The following is a 13,855-nucleotide window of genomic DNA, read 5'->3' as shown; positions in this document are numbered from 1 at the left end:
TAGGGCTTGGATCGATCTCTAGGAAAGGCCAACCTAAGGAAACATGCTTTTCTCTCGACCTTTGCTTTGAATTTGCCCAACGGTTTGTTTCGAATGACCTTGGCTGTTACTTTGCAGAAACACAGGAAGCCCAGAGACTTGTGTGAGGCTGTCCTGAGAGGTTATGTCCTGAGAGGTCCTTTGGGATTTGCTAAGGCCAGAGCATGAGACACACTAATCAAGCATTACTATTTTACCTGTCACGTCTGGGGTCCCCAGGCTTGGCCGGTGTAAAGATCTGCAGACCAGGTCAGCTGAGCGGGCCAGGAGTGCCCTTGGACCTTTCCTATTTCCTAGGAAGTTCCGGCAGGAAGGCATGCATCCCACCCCTCTCGAGCTTAGGAGAGATCCTGGTCTCCAGGAGTCTGTTGGATGCTGAAGGCAGGGCCAGGCTCGGCCCAGTCCTTGCAGGTCTAGGCATTCCTCATTTTCCATAGCAGACACTGTTTCCATGTCTTCCTTGAGCTCCCCTTCCTCGGGTTCTCCCCAGAGCTTAGTCGAGTTCTTGTCACAGTACCTGGGATTACAAGACCTGCCCCTGTCGCCTAGCCTCATCCCCTTTGAACTCGTTCTCTAGGACGACTTTGAGGTCCCACAGCTGACTTTGAGATCTCCTGTCTATACGAGGTATAGGTCCTGCTTCAGAGAGGATGGACTTCCTTTCTGGATTCATGCAAAATAGCACAGTGCCAGGAAGCATCTTAAAACATACGGAAAGCCCAAAGGAGAGAGAAAAGCAAGCACTCCACTTTACTCACAATCAGATGCAAGCAGCCCATTTGCTGTGATCAAAACAAGTGGTAAAATGTGTTGAAGTAGTAGTAAAACCTACAGTTGAACAACAGTTACAGTCGTGTCTGATGTTGCAAGCCTGATTATAACTTTTACCTTTCCCATTATCGAACATCAACTTAGCATGAGCAGAAGCTTCTCTCGATGACCTTTATCATGGACCACACAAAAAGCATTCATGAAACAGTTTGCCCAGAGTATCTTTCCTTCAAACATGTCCTCAAATCCTAGACATTCACTCTGTCCTGTCTCCTCATTAACCATGTCAAATCTATGCCAAATCACACTTCATCAATATTCTTGCTCTAACCCTTGGAAACAGGCCCATGTCAATATTGAAAATAATTTTTTTTGAGATGGGTTTAGATTTGACCACGGGAGCCAGTTCTCAGAGGCTGCAGCCTATGATGCTGAGGGATCCTCCGTTCAGGGAAAAGATGCCACCTTCTGCATGCAAAGCCTGTATTCCCCGGGTCATGGTGAGTCAGCACAAGGGTAATGGCCAGTCTCCGTGTCCTGGGATGTTTTATTTCTATAATTCCAGGATTATTTGCCATAGGCTTTTTAGCTCTAATGCTACTGTGTTTTAGGGATGCTTATACAACGTCCAGAAAACATCTAACTTATCCCAGTCAAAATTCAAGTGATCGCTGCACCATCTTAAGGATTTCTGAACATTTCAGTCGGAAGTCCCTTTCAACCTGGAAATGGGTTAAGAATCCAGAAAGCTGAAAATGTCCCCACTGCAAGGCTCTTCCCTCTTTGCCTCTGCTCCTGCTCCCAAGCCCACACCCCAGCCGCTTGCTCCATCCATCTTCTAGGAAGTCCTACAGGCACTGCCTCACCGAGTACCCAGTAAAAGTGAGCCTGAGGAGCTGGCGGATGAGGTGGTTGCCCTGGTGCCCCTTCAAGTATCCTTGTTGGGTCAGCACCTTAATAAGTTGCAGGACAGGGTCACGCACCTGTGGAGTCACAGCCAGGATGAGCCAGGGAGGCGAGCTAGAGATCACTCCCTCAGAGGTGCAAAAGAACCCAGAGAAGACACAGGTCAGATCAGCTGAGCAGTGTCTCCAAGGGACACAAGTCTAGTGTGTCCCCCTTCTGGGAGCTGCAGGCAATGCACCTGAGTCTTCTGGACTCAGCCCTAAGGTCTCCCTCCCTCCTGGGGAACTCAAAGCCCATCGCATGCCCATCTGATAGCCCGAGAGAGAAAACTGGCAGGAAAGTGGTGTCATGAAGGAATGAAAGTTAGTCCAGGCCATGTGATCCCACATGGTAGGCTTCTTCAGAAAAGCCAGGCGTGGACCCCAAGATTCTGAACTCATCCTTCATTTCTGAAGTTAGGGCTTGGTTTTTAGCAATGGATCCCCCCAATCTCCCACTCCCAATTCTCCAGCCCATCCAGCCCGAACCATTGTGAGTCGGGGCTCTCTGTGCTGTCTGCAACCCCGGCAGGAGAGCTTGGCGGAGAGACCAAGCCTAGTGAGCCAGCTAAATGGGAAACTGCACACTAGACGGAGGCAAGCTCAGGGCCATCCCCAGCACCACAGATCACAGGAGTTACTCCAAACACAGTGAGCACAGGGCCAAGGAGAACCCTGAGCATTTTCAGATATTCCCCCAGCCCTACCGGAAATGGACAATGGTTTCTTGACCCCAACACCACTCAAGAGCTCTACGCATACATCTGCAAATTCTCAGGGGGCAGAAACTATGTCGTTTACACCCCCGGGGGCACACCACATGGCTGCCCCAGCAAAGGCTTAGAAGTAGGCTGGAACCAGCCCCTGTCTTCTCAAAGCTGCTGAAATTTGCAGAAGCCCAAATGTGGCCCCAGGTAATCCTGAGACAGAGAGCTGGGTGAGGAAGCCTCATGATCCTCATCCCCCCCATCCCCACCTCCTCTTCCAATCTGGCACCGTCTCCATCTGAGAAACAACTCAGCAGCCAGTGTTCGGCAAATGTGTCTGCTCACTAATTTGAAGTTCTACTGAATCAATGCAACCACTGATCAGACCACCTCACTCTTCAGCTCAACTGTGTCAAGCACTACTGGGGACATAAGTCCACAGCTCAAGTCAGCTTCAAGGGGTGCTACTGCTTCATGGCACAAGAAGATTCTTCACTGCTCCAGATTCCTATCTGGAATCTGGCCCTGGACAGCCAAGTCCTAGCCTGCCCAACCTCTACCCAGACACCTCTCCGGACCACCCAAGCCTCTCTTTGCCATCTCTTTGCTCTCTGCTTCCCTCAGTTCTGTTGCCATTCTTGTTCCAGACCCACTGAGCAACCCTGATCCTCCAAGCCCACCTTACATACAACCTCCCCCATGCTCACCCCACAGCAACTCTTGAAAGTTCTGTTCTACCTGAGGACTGTGACACACAACTGAGTATCAGTAATTTTCCATATTCTTTTCTGCCCCTACACATGTAAGAGATCCTAGATCCTGGCCAAAAATTCAACTCTGACACCACTTTCAGGAGGCCTTTGCTCAGTGTCCTCATGCAAGCTACTGGTCGTGGCTCCCCATGCGTCCTCTTGTGTGTCCTGGGAGTTCTCCACTTCCCCAGACTCTCCCTCCTCTCCCTTCCTCCTTCTCAGTTTTCCCAGGGATTGATCCTTGGAAATGACCTGTGGCTAGAGCCACTCCTGCAAACCATTCCGGAGATCAATTGCTCGGACACAGTCTCTTTAAAGGACAAGGTGAGTGTGAGTGGGGGAGTTTCCCAGGGCTTAATAATCTCAATGGATCAGTGGCTGGAGCCACTCCTGCTAGCCATCCTGGAGAAGATCACATGTTGGAGATCCTAGATTCTGGTCAAAAACTCCTATCATATAGCATGTATATGCAGGTCAAAGCTGCTTGGGAGGGTCCCACAGCCCCGTCCCTTTTTTCCAATAACTGAAAACACTAAAAAGTACTTTTTAGTGATTTCAGCACCAGCTCAGTTGGCTAGGATCACGATGAGGAGCCCTGGGTGTCTTGTGGAAGCCTGCAGGGTGCTTCACCGTCCACCGCCATTTCAAGGACCGGAACTCCAGGAGAGGCCATCAGCAACTCTGTCGCTCCCGTGTGATCTGTGAATCTCGGCAGGGAGTGAAAAAGACAGGCCCTGTTCACATTGCGTCACAGGTTCTTGCCACCTGTGTGTAACTCTGCCCTGAGTACGGGGCCTGGGGAAGGACTTGGGGTACACGGAGAACGAGACGTTTGCTCCGCTCTTAACTACATTTCCTTTGTACCCATAGCCCCTGAGACTAGTCTGTTGCAAAGACCATTTTGCCTGATTCTATCAAACGAATTAAAAGGTGTATAAATGATCCTGTTCCCTTAAAGAGAGACGTGTCTCCTTGGGAAAAGCAACCTAACTCTGCACCCCAAACCAGCAATTATGATCGAGCATGACGCCACTGGAGTATTTCATTAATCTCCCACAGGTCTCTTGGCAACCCAGTCCATTGCCCAACCCTCCTTCCTCACCCGGTCAATATCCATTTGAAAGACCTCCCTACACAGCAAGGTTTGGAGAAGCCCCTGAGCACCAGAGCTCCACTTCTCAGATCCCACTGGCCGATTTTCTCATGTCCCACCTCTTTTCCCCAAACCCTGCTCCACAGTTTACAACACCCCCCCCCCCCACGCCCCGCGTATTCAGTGATCTCTGCCTTTGGTTCAAAGGATCGGAGCCTCTGTGCAGGATGGCTCCAGCCTTCAGTGACCTTCTGAGAAGACAGCCTGCCTCAACATGCTACCACAGACTATCTTAAACAACACAATCAAAATTGCGCTGCAGAAGAAACAAAATACATTGTCCAGACCCTCTACAAGGAACTGCATCTGCCCAGTCAGGATGTACTGAGCTAAGACCCGGAGATCACAAAGCTGTTGAACATCTTGAGGGGTGAGGCCTGAGTTGGTAGCAGGAAGTAGGAAGGGGGCAGAGGACAGACTCTGCCAGGGATGAGACCCGAGAAGTAGGAGGCATTTGTGTGAGAAGAGAATGGGGACCAGCCCTGTGTCCCCGAGAGGCCGAGTGCATGGGTCTCATTCTCTACGTGTTTCTTTCTTTATATTTTTGGACTGAGTAGTGCTATGGGGTGAGCTCTCAGAAGCATTGTGGGAACTTTGTGGTTGGATGAACAGGATTTAGCAACTCAGCAGGCCCAGATTGGCATCCTTGAGCCCTTTATCTGACAATGACCTTTTGAAAGGCCACATGATTGTGTCCATCTGACCTTTGGAAAAAGCCCATCTTTGCAGCTTCGGTCAAGTGGGCACACAGTTGTATGTGTGTCTGTGTGTGGGACGGGGGTTCTGAAGAGGATGGGATGAGGTGATGGACATGCAGGCCTGGGCTACTTCTTGTGTGAGCTTCCCATCTGTTCCCTTCTTCCATATTTTGAAGTTATTTTACTTCATTTAAAGAAATTTACTCAAAGAAATATGTGTGGTAAAAAAGGAGAAAGAGAGGAGATGAGAGAGAGAGGGAGAGAGAGAGAGAGAGAGGGAGAGAGAGAGGGGGAGAGAGAGAGAGAGAGAGACATGTTCAAGAGAGTACATGGAAACATGAGCTTCTCCAGAGGCAACTGAAGAGGACACATCTGAAAGGACCTCTCTCAAATAGGTCCTGAGATCTCATCTTGAGATGAGATGCGGCCCGTCTCCAGGGTGGAGAATGAGTTGCTTCTCTTTGCCCTCAGCTCTTGGCGGCAAGGCCCTATAGAACGAAGGAGCTTGGGGTCAAGTGTATACAAATAGTAGTCGCTCTACAGCCATTTACATGCATGACACCAACTAGTGACTCCAGCGTTATGCAATTCTGCAGAGAGGAGATCCCTGAACTTGTGGACATTCTGAGCGGTGGGTGAGGCCTGAGTTGGGGGTGGGAGGTGGAGCTGGCGCAGAGGGCTGAATCTGCAGGAGATGAGAGCTGAGGTGGAGGAGGGACTTGTGGTGAGGGGGGAATGGGGACCAGCCCTGTGTCCCCGAGAGGCTGAGTGCATGGATCTCACTCTCTCAGCCTTGTTCTGTTTTTGCACTGGACAGAGTTGTGGCGAGTTCTCTGAAGGACTGCTGGAACTCTGATGGGTAGATAGCAGGACTTAGCAACCCAACAGGCCCGGGTTTGCATCCTTGCTCTGACACTGACCATTTGAAAGGCCTCACCACTGTGCCCATTTGACCTTTGGAAAGGGCCCGACTCTTGCAACCTCGGTCCAGTGGGTACACAGTTCTGTGCTGGGGTTCTGAAGAGGATGGGATGAGGACATGCAGGCTTGCCTGGGCTGCTACTTGTGTGAGGTTCTGGCCTGGCCTGGCCCTTCTGACAGGTGTCGCGGGGTTTCCCTGCACTCTCATTTTCTAGAGAATGATGCGAAGAGATTGCAGGAGGAGGCGTGGGAGGACAGGCTACTGGAGGTGAGCACTCCCTGAGCATGTGTTCTCCACAGCTGACCCTGCCCTTCCCCGGTGTGAAGGACTGGGCTCAGCTGCCTGCAAGTCTCTGGGAAGGAGGAGAAGCCCTGGGAACCCCAGAAAAGAAGGAGGCCCCCATCATGCTGCCTGCCAGCCCACCCCACACTGCTCCCGGAGATCCTTCCCTGGTCCCGGGTCCCCTCCCCTGCATCGGCGTCTTCGACACCTTCTAGTCCCTTCCAGAAGCCTCTTTCAGGGGACTATGAGGAGTGAGCTCTGTGTCTTAAGAGTTACTGTTCTTGGCTACCCGTGCGTCCTCATCTGTGCTCTGGGAATTCTCTCTCCCACAGTGACCTGGGCCCCTCCTATCAGGGGCATTGCAACCCATGTCCCACGTTGTCTCTCTCAAGTCCTGAGGAAGCCCATCTTGGGTTTCAACTTCCCTCACTGCCCAAGCCCTGGATCTGTGTGTGCACATCCTGCTGCCCGTTGCCCTTTGATCTTTCTGGCCCAGTTCAGGGGTGAGATGATCCCTGCCCCCATTTCCTGTGACCCTCGTCTTCCTCCCTCCACCTCAATTTTCCCAGGGATTGATCAATGAATATGAGGTGTGGCTGGAGCCTTTGAGAAGGAGGAGAAGCCCTGGAAACCCCAGACAAGGAGGAGGCCCCCAGCATGCTACTTCTCAGCCCACCCACCCCACTCTGCTCACAGCATTCCTCTCCTGGTCCCCCATCCATCCCCTGCCTCGGTGTCTTCTTCGCTTTCTATTCAACTCTGAGACCACTTTTAGGAGCCTTTGCTCAGTGTCCTCATGCAAGCTACTGGTCGTTGCTCCCCATGCCTCCTCTTGTGTGTCCTGGGAGTTCTCCACTTCCCCAGACTCTCCCTCTTCTCCCTTCTTCCTTCTCAGTTTTCCCAGGGATTGATCCTTGGAAATGACCTGTGGCTAGAGCCACTCCTGCAAACCATCCCGGAGATCAATTGCTCGGACACAATCTTTTTAAAGGACAACGTGGGTGTGAGTGGGGGAGTTTCCCAGGCTTAATAATCTCAATGGATCAGTGGCTGGAGCCACTCCTGCTAGCCATCCTGGAGAAGATCACATGTTGGAGATCCTAGATCCTGGCCAAAAACTCCTATCATATAGCATGTATATGCAGGTCAATGCTGCTTGGGAGGGTCCCACAGCTCCGTCCCTTGTTTCCAATAACTGTAAACACTAAAAAGCACTTTTTAGTGATTTCAGCACCAGCTCAGTAGGCTGAGGATCACAAAGATCCCCCCTGGGTGTTTTGTGAAAGCCTGCGGGGTGCATCACCGACCACTTCCGTTTCAAGGACTGGAACTGCAGGAGAGGGCATCAGCAACTCTGTCTCTCCCAGTGAATCTCGGGGGGGGGAGTGAAAAAGACAACACTGTTCACATTGCCCCTCAGGTTCTTGCCTCCTGTGTGTAACTCTGCCCTGAGTATGCGGCCTGGGAGAGAGCTTGGGGTACACAGTGCACGGGACCTTTGCACATCTCTTAGGCACATTTTTCTTGAACCCATAGTCCCTGAGACTAGAGTCTGTTGCAAAGATCTTTTGGCCTGATTCTATCAAACGATTTAAAAGATGTGTAAATGATGCTGTTCCCTTGAAGAAAGAGGTGTCACCTTGAGAAAAGTAACCTAACTCTGCACCCCAAGCCAGTCAGTACGATCAAGCATGATGCCACTGGAGTATTTCATTAATGTCCCACGGGTCGCCAGCAAACCCAGTCGATTGACGTGCCCTTTTTCCTCAAGCAGTCAGCATCCAGTTGAAAGACGCCCCCTACACAGCAAGGTTTTGAGAAGCCCCTGAGCACCGGCCCTCCACTTCTCAGATCCCATTGGCCACTTTTCTCATGTCCCACCTGTTTTCTCAAAATTCTGCTCGCCTAGGCCTTTTTGCTGGCGTCAGTGCGAAGAGGGGAGGCAGTCAGTAAAGGTGTTTATATGTGAACTTGAAATGACTCCTACTCTCAGGAGTAGAAACCCTTTTTCAGCGCATTTTCCCATGAAAAGGAACTGATTGTTAACCCAATCAGAGAGGACAGTGCCAATGACAATATTCAAAGCAGTGAGATGGGCCCTTTTCATGCCTGCAGGCCCCTGTGGTCACAGAAGGAGAAAGATTCCTCCTGTGCCCTGGGGATGGAAGCAGATGCAGGCCGTGAGGATACCCCTGAGGATCCACTGTGTACTGTGCCAAAAAAACATTTCAAATATTTGGAAAATGTCATCTTCAAATAATTTCAGATGTACTGAGTGCCCTTTTCCCAACAAACACTAACAAAGGATGTTGAATATTACCTATCTCCTCCAGACTGGACCACTTACTGACCAGGCAATGGAAAGAATTCTTCTATCCACTTCTCAAAGATACACACCTTGACGAAAGAGGAAATAAGTATTCTCGAACCCAGTATGTCTTTTCCAGGAATGCTTTGATGCTTATCAATTTGAGGGGAGCTCCCCAGCCAGCCCACTCCAAAGCATACTCCCACGTGGACAACGCAAAGGGTTCCCATGCTCCGACCTTGGGAAGAATTTGGACCACCAGGCTTTGCAGAGCTAACCCATGGCTCTGTGCTCAAGGGTCACCACAACTTAAATATTAACTTCAAAGAAGCCAAATGAAATACACAGACAATGACAAGTTTTAAAGGACTGGGCCAGCTCTGATGGAGAAGCCAAGCCAACGGCTGATCCTTCAGAAAGAGCAAGTGGTTAGAGGCATCCTTCATAGTTCCCCATCAACTCTTAACAAGAGAAACACATTCTGAATTGTTCTCTTTCTCAGGGTCTCTGGCAAAGAAAAGAAGATGGTTGGAGGGTCGCTGGACAGGATCACCAACTGGAGGATGATACGCTGTTTGAGACAGCCCTGACCATAGAATTACTAGAAGCAAAGAGAAAGTGGGGAAACAGCATTCCAGTTCCCTGATCCGGTCCAGAACCCAGCAAGATCCTTCGAGCAGCTCTCAGCATCTCCACAGCCCCGAGAAGGCTTCACTGAACTTGGTGGCGGCACTCCCTTGGCCTGGGGAGCAGCGTCCCCGGAGGGTCAAGAGGTCTCGCCAGAAAAGCCCCCAAGACCGTCTCCGAAGGGACAGGAGCCCCACGTCTGCAGGAGGGCTGCACAGTCGCCTCCCCAGCACTCAGCTGCAAGAGGGTCCTCAGGATGGAGGAGGGACTTTCCTCCCCTCACCAACTCGTCTTTCCTCGTGTCCTAGACCCAGTGTCTGTCCCTTCCGTGTCTGTCCCTTCCCCATGCAGGACCTGGTCTCCCTCGGCCCCTCCACATGCGAGCAGAGCTCCCAATGTCCTCTCTCCACAGGATGCCATCAGGAACCTCCTTCATCCTCCTGCTCCAAGTGCTGGACATTCCCCAACTGGGTGGACACACAGAGCACCACCAATCCCCCCACCCCAGGACTTGATATGCACCAAAGCCACCACCTATTGGTCATTGCCCAACGCTGGTTGCCCTCTGAGACATAAATAGAAATGATGTCCACTGTGAGGACCAGAAGGTGTTGCAGCAGTGTGTTGTCAGCTTTATCTAGCCTTCCAGAAGAAAAACAACTATTTTGAACTCCCTCCAAGACGAGACTAAAAAGGAACCTTTAAATGCCATCTGGGCACTGCGGCCACGAGGATGGAAGATTCCTTCTCTGTCGCTTGCATAGCAGTAGACCCAGGTATTCAGCTCACACGTGTAGACTATGAAAGTCAGACAAACGAAGCCCAGATCCCCTGCAATCGTGCCCCCTCCCCCAGACCACATCCCCCTCACACATGTGGAGTCGCCCTGCTCTCCCTGGACAGGCTTCTCAGAGGGACCTTGAGTCAATCCCCCTGGTCCTGCCTTATATTCTGCCAATTGTCCCCAAGACTTCGTGAGTGATCTCCGTGTCAGCTGCGAGGAGATGCCCTGACAGGGCTTGGAAAATTGCCCTCCCTTCCCGGAGGGGCTGTGACTCCTGAGTCACTCGGGTCTGCTCCTTGGGTTCCAGGGTGTGGCTGTCATAGATTCCAGCCACCCTTGGCACCAACTTCTGCAGTTCCTTCTGTGGGTTCTGCTCTCCTGCTCGTGGCACCGCAGAACCCCACCTGTGAGACCAGGACCCCTTGTGTCTCGGGAGCCTTTGAGCAGCAGGAAGAGCGAAAGCAGTGAGGTAGAGGACCGATTCTTCCCTCCTTCCCCGCAGAAAGACCACCTGGCCAGAGGCATCCTGTGTCTCCTCAGTTCCTGGCTGGAGCCCAGCACCAAGGAGAAGCAGCTGCAGGCCATGAGCTGTCTGGCAGAAAACAGCACTTCCACCATCGTGCGCCTGATGCTAAGTCTGCCTCTACCATGGGACAGGTAGCCCTCTCCTGGTCAGGAGAACATTGTCTATCCCTGGGACTCCTGCCCACCTCAGTCCCTCCCAGCACCGCTTTCCTGTAGGAGCATTTTTTCTTCCCTACCAGTCCGCTGGCATTGCCTTCCTCTCCAGCCATGTCCTCCCTGGCCTCACTCCCTCTAGTCTGCACTAGGACTGGAAGCTGGCCAGCGCTAGGAGCCTTAGTGACCAGGGCCCATGGCAGCTCTGTGCTTGGACCTGCAGAAACGAGCTACACTTGTGAGAGCTTTTCGGAACCAACCACCACATTGCCGTCGAGATCCTCAAGCTGTTATCAAACATCATAGAAAACAGAGACTCCAAGAAGGAGAGCAGGGAGATGAACTTAGAGCTCATTGCGGTCAGCACCAGAGCTGAGGGTGGAAGGGACTAAAGGACTGGGGCAGCTATGAGGGAGAAGCCAAGCCGAGGACTGACCCTGTGCATTCCAGCAGCACTTGAATCCCTTTAGGTCTGTGGGGCCAGAACTGCCTGGAGATGAAGGGCAGGTTTCGCGCCTGTTTCTAGACATCAGAGCTGTCTCCCAATTCACGCCTCACACTCCTGAGTCCCAGCCATCTTCTGAATCAGCACTGGCACTCATTATACCAGGGCATGACTTGGGGCCTGGGGAGTGAGCTGAGGGCTGCGTTGCAGGGTGAAGACAAAGCTTTCCCCCAAATGACTCTGTGCATACACAGTGTTGGTTTCCTTTTCAGACTGAGCATAAGGGGAGCCCAGAGAAAGCAGATGACATGAATGTGATGCCTGGATTCTCTAGGAATGAGCTGTGGGCATTCTGTCTTGGGTGCTTCTGACAATCTTGGTTTGGAAAGGGGTCCTCTGGGCAAAGAGAGACATCAGGGTGGGGAATCTGTGCAGGATCACAGGACCGATTGGCACTGCCACGCAGACCCTCTCAATTCTCCCACCTTCCACAGTGTCTTCACACAGTTCGTCTGGTCATTTCTCGCGATTTGCTCCGAATCATTCTGCCAGGAGGCTGTTCAAGAACCCTATTCCCAACTCTTCCTGGCTTTTCTGTGCCAAATATACAGGGAAGCTGAAAAGAACACCTCCCAGCAGGTGTCTATCGCGGTGGAAGGCAGCAAGTGCAAGTCCTTAGATTCCTTGAGGTGGACACCCCCAGGTTCCTTGAGCACTGCCCAGAGCACCCCATAAGCATTGACCCTCGAATTCACAGCAACGTTTTTGGTTATGACCCCAAACCAAAAAACAAAGCATCCCCCCCCCAAATAATCTCATCAAGCAGCCAACCAAAGAAATGTGCTGCACATTTCTAGGATATTCAGCACACACTGCAGAGAGGAGTGTGTGTCTGTGTGTTGTGTGTGTGTGTGTGTGTGTGTGTGTAAGAGAGAGAGAGAGAGAGAGTGCACAGGGACAAATGTGCACGTAACTAGTTTCTTCACAATTTGAAAATATACATGGCATTTGGAATCTGACTTAGCTGGTTTCTGAGTTTTGTTTTTCTTTTTGATTTGGGGCAATATTTGTTGGTACCGGCTCTGGGCTGAGGGATACTCCTGGCAGGGCTAGTGGACCCATATACAGTGCTGGAGATCAAACCCCAGGTCTGCCATGCCCGAGCCAAGGCCCTTGCCCTTTGTATCACTCTGACCCCAAACTATTGACTGAGTTTTGATTGCATGTTGAAATAGTTTCAAAAGATTTTCTGAAAAATTCATTTTGAGGGGATCAGGAAGATAGTACACCAAGCTGGGCAATTGCTTTGCACACAACTAACCCAGGTTCAAGTTCCAACAGCCCATATGGTCCTACAAGCCTGCCAGGAGTGATCCCTGAGTGCAGAGCCTAGAGTAAGCCTGAGCCCAAAAGTGGCCCTCCAAAAACAAACAAACAAAAAAACCATTGATAGTTGGCAATTTCATATCAAATTCATACATCTACTGCTGAAGAAGGAACAAGATGCAGGTTTCATTCATATTTGAATTTGTCTTTTGCTACCTTCCACCAAAACCACTGTATACTTTCATCTATCACCTTTCTGACACACTGGGCAGAGGAGCCCTCAACCTTTCTCACTGACCCACCTCTCCCTCCCTCTTTTTCAGTTTTCCAGGCACTTCTTAGTGACCATCCGTGCTGACTGGCTAAAGAGATTTCTGCTAGTCTTCCTGAAGAAGAGAAACAACTTCAGGAAACTGAGATTTTCAACAATTCCTCCCTCACAAATATATGTGGATTTGGAGTTATTTGCGAGAGAGCCACTGGGCAAGGTGGGGTGGAGGAGACTGGGGGAATGTCCCTGAAATGCAGGCCTTGGAGAAGACAAAGGTCTTCGACAACATATTTCTCTATCGGAGTCTTCTTTCTCAAATCTAGGCTCTAAGCCCTTAGAACTATGTCCCTGGCCCTATTCCACCATTCTCCTTCTGGTGACGTAAGGATTTGGCCACTTGAGTCAGTGACTGGGGGAGGTGAGAGTGCTGGAGATAGAATCTGGACCTCCTTCATGCACAGCCCATGTTCAAATGGTTGAGCTACCTCTTTGGCCCCACAGCAACATAATTATCATTTGAATGTCAATGAGGATGAATTTCCATGTGAAATACATTCAAGGAATTGACATTTTGATCGGAGGAGTTCACCTCTGACAATCCATTTCTTTCTCACACCTATTAGAACCATACGGCTTGACTAGACTGCTGTTTTCTGCACATCTGAATTGCTCACTAGAACCTCAGCTTCCTCAGTGTAATCTCTGCCTGAGTGGGGTTGACGCCTCACTTTGTCTAGCACACTCCTTCAATCCTCAGGAGTTGTCTAACTTGGAGACCTTTATTTTGCCCGACATAGGCATTTAGATTCCACATGAAGAGGTATTGGGGAAAGGCAGGTGAATTGGATCATGCCACTGTAAATCACTTGGTGGGGAATCAGTTGAACAGCCCTCAGATCAGCACAGGAGGCTAAAGGAGACAGGCATGAGTCGCAGATCCCGTAACTCGTCTGGACCACGGGCTTAAAGTAGTGCAGCCGAGCTCCACATTCATGATGCCAGGAACAAGACACTTTGGTTTGTTTGGCCACTTATGTCAGAGTTCAGGCCCTTCTCCTGGCTCAGGGATCACTCCTGGTGCGGTTCGGGGAAATCTATTTCGTGGGCTGGGGAGCAGCCTGCATCTGCTTTGTGTGAGGCAAGCACCC

Source organism: Sorex fumeus, unplaced genomic scaffold (genome assembly GCF_029834395.1).
Source record: "Sorex fumeus unplaced genomic scaffold, SorFum_2.1 ptg000036l, whole genome shotgun sequence".
In the NCBI taxonomy this organism is placed as follows: Eukaryota; Metazoa; Chordata; class Mammalia; order Eulipotyphla; family Soricidae; genus Sorex; species Sorex fumeus.
The sequence above is the reverse complement of the archived record's forward strand: the minus strand, read 5'-3'. Positions refer to the sequence as shown.